At 40.7% G+C, this 5288-nt stretch overlaps 1 pseudogene; it reads right to left on the reverse strand.

Moving 5' to 3' along the window:
* Nucleotides 1–5: 5 nt before the first annotated feature.
* LOC104915465 lies at nucleotides 6–4613 on the reverse strand (annotated as a pseudogene).
* Between the last annotated feature and the right edge of the window lie 675 nt (nucleotides 4614–5288).

A 5288-nucleotide genomic window follows, 5' to 3' on the forward strand; every position in this document is an offset into this window, starting at 1 on the left:
TACCTGTCTATAGTCAGCAGGATTATGAAAAAGATGCCGCTGTAGAAGCCAAGGAGGTAAACGCCTGAGAGAATCCGGCACAGCGCTTCTACCAAAAATCCAGTCGTGAGCAGCATAATAGGCCCAAAAAGGAAGAGAAAATACAAACAGCAAATCAGAAATGGCCAGATTGAGCAGGTAGATGTCAGTCATGCTCTTCAACTTCTTGTATTTTACCAGGATAAGGACAACAAGAATGTTGCCTATGAAGCCAAATATCACCACCAATGAGTAAAGTGGTGGCAGAAAATTTGCTGCAAAGTGCTTTTCCTCAGTTCCCATGCATGGTGCTGTATCACCGTAGTCAAATGTTGTTGTTAGCATGTCACCTAGGTCAGTGGTATAGTTCTCCATTGTGTGCTGATCTGCAAAGGAAGAGAAGAGTGGTCAGCTGCAGGGAACTCTAGGCTTGGCAGGGAGGGGAATGAAACACAGCAATGGGCCCTGGCCTCCTTGTGCCAATGTGTGCTGCAGCCCTCACCCAAGGGGGTCTGGGCAGCATGAAGACTTTGCAGTGACTGCAGTCACTCTGTCATGGGTAGAACATAAGTGCAGTTTGTGGCTTCACGGGAGCCTCAGTGCCGCTAGGAACCCTCTCTGGTGGTGTAGAGATGACCCTTCCACAGGGCACTGACTGCACCCACCTGCTGAAGCTGCTGTAATGGCTGTTGGCGAGCAGCAAGTCAGTAGCGTTGGTCTGAGTTCCGACGGCAAAGGCAGTGTCCTCTTCAGAGTCTGGGTCAGGCAGGGGCCATGGAAATGGCTGGCCTTAGGTAACTCTGGAATAAAAGCTGTGTGCAGCCCTGTCTTGTGAGTGCTGTGCTGGACACGTTCAGCTGATGACCTGCAGGGATAATTGCAATAGAAAGAACAGGTAGGCAAACACCTGTCCAAATGCCATAAAGGGTTTCATTTGCTATCAGCTTGGTCTAAACTACATTTATCTGGTATAGCATCTTCCTGACAAGTGAAACACCTCCACAGTGCTCAGGATTAAAGAAGTTTCGATTGCTTTTTTCTGTTGATCAGACATTACTCAGTTGCTCCAAAGTTTAGATTAGTGTTTGAGGTAACACCTTGGTGAACAGCTGATGTGGCTGCCATTCTGAGGGTGCACTAAAAATTCTGGATGTATATTTGTTGTTTGCATATCTTTCTTCATCCTGTTCTTGTTACTGTTCCCAGTGAGATGACATAGAAACTAAAGCAGTGCAAGGGCTGCCCCTGTAATCCGTCCCTGTCTGTGTGTGGTATAAGGAAATCAAAGGACTTGAGATGTGGGTGCCACTCATGTGGTAAAGACCAAGAGTCTGCCAGATGAATACCCAGATGCAGACGTGTAGCTTTGTGTAACTTGGTCTCTGAGAAGTGTCTTTGCACAGGCTCCTGGAGAAATCTATTGAATTCCTGCACATCTGTGAGAAGCAGGGAAGAGGATTTTGTGAAGATGGGTGTCAGAGGGACCCAATGATAGGTGTCAGTGCTTCCCAATCACTTGATGGGGAAGTGAAATTGATGCTTTTGGTAGCCACTGAAATAGAGCTACTTGCTGTTGCTAAGAATGGCTGCTGTTTTTTATCCTGTATCCTGACAACTACTTTTACAAAGCATTGCATTGTTGTGGCAGAATGATTGCTGTTCTCTTGTCAAGGCATCAGACTGCTCACAACACAGAAAGCTTCAGATACTGTGGCTGCCCCAGCTTGCTGTGTGACCACTCAGATAACTCAGCAATCATCACTCCTGTTTTGAACCCCACTGTGCATTTCTTTTTCAATGAGGAGGTCTGTCCTCTCTCACTGCAAATGTCTTTTGCAGAAACTACTCTGAAAGCCATTGCTTCTGCTTCTGCACTTGAGTTCTGCAAGACTAAATTGAGCTGAAGAAACTCAATCAGTGATTAGAGTGACATTGGAGCCATCCACTGGTCTCCTTTTTCGTAGAAGCTCTCAGTGGTCCATTCTGATTTACAGCATGTGAAATCACTGAAGCACCTCCTTGTGTCTAGACATAATTGTTTGGGTTAAAGATGTATTTTCTGCTGTAAAAACAGATCACTGAAAGGCTAATGTTCCTCATCTTAATTTTTGTCTGATTGTGAAATTTAACTAATCTTAAACTGAGTCTTGAGAAGAGATGTTCGGTAGGCCTTTGACCACTTTCCTGTGACCTTTAAAATGAGGATCTGGGTCTTTCCTGAGCTCCTTAAAACCTTATGGAGATTATTTTACAGCATAGAGCCAACATGAATCTGTCCAAAACTGAGAGAGCTTTGTTGGAGCAAAATCTGCACCTTCAAACAAAAGGAGATGCTGCACTTGCAAACCTTTTTTCCACTCCTTTCCCATTTTATTCCTTGGGCAGTGTTATCTCTGTTCCCAGCATACAAATGGTGAGAATGTTCATACTGAGGTATTATTTGGTACGTAGAATTTGATGTAACATTTTCTTCTGGAGAACAAGAATTAAGAGAAAATTGTTGAGTTTTAACAGGTTGTGTCTAAGGCTTACCTAGATATAGTTTCCTGGGTAGAAAATAAGTGCTGTCAGAACCCTCAAAGTCTGGTTTTAAGGAAGCTCTGGTGACCTCTTTGAAACAGTTTTTTCCACGGCTGTTCTTACTTCATAGTCATTACAGTACTGAGATCGCGGTAACGGAAATGGCTGTGGCTCAGGTGTATTGACAATAAGTAAGTTGATTTGAAAGTATTTAAGTGTTTATATTTTTAATTACTCTCAACAAGTCTCTTAGACAAAAAAGCACCTTCAAAAAGGAGTTATTGATCCAAAACATTAACTTTTTTATTTTAAAATCATGCCAAGACTTGCGTACTGCGCAAATATTCAAGATTACTTTCAGCTTTTTCATGTCCTGACAGTGCTGCTTGTAGCTAAGTATCCCTATTTGCAGTTTCCCAGTCAGCTGCACTGTGCACTGAGAATATGGGATGAGGAGCTGGATGCAAAACATGCAGCCAGGCCCTGAATGTCCTGTGGCTGAGACCAGTTTGACCCTCTTGCTAGTCTGACTAGAAACTGGTGAGAGCATCAGTAGTTGTTGAAAATGACAAGATTGCTCTGCTGGGCAGAAGCAAGCATCTTAAAACTATTCACTCATGGTGGAAGGGTTTGAAACCACAGCCCAGAAGAACAGTTGCAACCACAAAGTAGGTAGAAGGCCACTAACCACATGTACTGCATCATCAATACTTGTGGGGGTTATTTCTCAGCCTCTTGACTCTGTGTCTTGGTCATTTTGCACATCCATGATGCTGAAGGCTAATGTTCCTCATGAGAAGTGACTGAGTCATAAACACAGAGTGTGATTTAATGAGTATGCAGTTGATTGATAGGATTCATGCTAACACTGCAAAGTGCTACCTTGTTATTACTGCAGCAATCCCGTTCATGACAGACCCTTCTTTTTGCTAACGATCTTCTCAGATTGTTCCCTCCTTTTTTCTTTCTCTGCCTTATTGGAATGAGAACTCCATCTTCCCTGTATCTTATTCCTTTCAACCTCACTTGCAAAGTGCAGTCTCTCCTCTGAATGTTTCTTTCTGCTGAGTCCTGTCTTTTTTTAAGAAGCCTTTCTTTGCAAAAGTACTTATTGCCCTGAATTGAATATAGCACCCAGCATATGCTGACAACGTAAGCTATGTAAGCTAATTTTAGAAAATAGGAAAACAAACCACCGACTGTTTCTGTGCTTTATTCTGTAGGCTCACCGTGTTAGGAAATGGTGTTGGCCACTGACTAGAATGCTTCACTGAATTAACTGACTGGGCTTGCTTACCTAATTGAATGATATCTGGATGGGCTTATGTTTCTTGGCATTATAAGAAAAAATCGTCTTGGAAATCTCTGCATAAAGACTATTTCAAAAAGATGTCTGTATTGTTTTGAATGGAGCTTAGTTACATGCGATATTTCTAGAAATTGCAACTTCATATAAAATTTCTGTTGTTCTGGTTGAAATCAGTGGCCATGCAGTTCTCAAGAGAAGTGCTCTCTATAGTCAAAATGAGCAAACTCATATATCACTGTTTCATGCTGAGTTTCAGATCAGAGCTCTCTGTTGTGTCTTCAACAAAAAGAATTGTTGAAGTGTGTTTCAATTCACTTGCACAGTGCTTTAAAAAGGTAACGATTAAAAGGTTGCAGCAAATGGCAGTAAAATGCTAAGCTACACCACATGTAAACAGATTTCTTGAGATAAAGCATTAAAAACATATCAGATTTTCTGTAGTCATTCTGTAAGAGGAATAAGTACTCTTCAAATAAGTTGCTTTATCTTTGCAGTCACAGATTTAAAATCCAAATTTCTACCATAATGCATCATATTCAGAGAAAAAAAAAAAAGTGTAATCTGTTTATCAAAGAGCCATATTCCTTTACATTTCATATCCCAATCAACCTTTCTTTGTTTATCTGGTTCCCTGCACAACTCTTCTAGTGGTTCTATCCTTTAAAAGCAGGATATTCCTTTTAACATACCCTGTTCTTTTCCCCAAGGTGTTTTTTAATGCAGAGTTCTCTAGCAAGATTCCACAGATATCTTTCACCTCAGTCATTGAAGTACCTAAAAGCTACTAGCACAGGTAAAAGAAAATAAAACCAAAAGAAAGAAAAGATGACTTACCTTAAGGTGCAAGTGGTGCCTTGGATTATTACATCAAGAGTAACGCTAAACTGATTTGTCACTCACTAGAAGAAGGTTGCAAACACCTCTTCCTGCATCAAGAAGGATGTATCAGTTTGAAAACTTCTAGCAAGCAAATCTGTTTTCACTTAAAAAAAAAAAAAAATCAAGGAGCAGTTCTCTTTTTTTCTAAAAATGGGTTATCAGATGTTACTTTTCTAACTCTGTGAGATGTGCAAAGAGATGTTGAAATTTGAGGAGGATCCTCTTAGGAACTGAACTAGAAGTTTCACAATCCACAGCTGTAGTTATAGGAAAAAAAAATTTGTGTCATTTTCTCTTTCTCATTTAAGTTTACTCTTTGAGTCAAGAGAAGTTTATGTGATGTTCATCCCGTTACATTTCTCAATCACTATGTTTCTTTTATGATATTTGTCCCTTAACAAAAATGCAGAAGTTAGCTTACACCTTGATGCATTTGTATGTATGGAGTTACCTGCATTTTGTATCGGTTCGCTCTGAGATGCAGAGCATCTTATATTTTAGCAGAGGTGTTGATTCTGTTTTACTCAAAACTAGTCTTTTGTACCTTTTTTTAACTCCCTTT

Source organism: Meleagris gallopavo, assembly GCF_000146605.3.
Source record: "Meleagris gallopavo isolate NT-WF06-2002-E0010 breed Aviagen turkey brand Nicholas breeding stock chromosome 6 unlocalized genomic scaffold, Turkey_5.1 Chr6_random_7180001955685, whole genome shotgun sequence".
NCBI classification, from domain to species: Eukaryota; Metazoa; Chordata; class Aves; order Galliformes; family Phasianidae; genus Meleagris; species Meleagris gallopavo.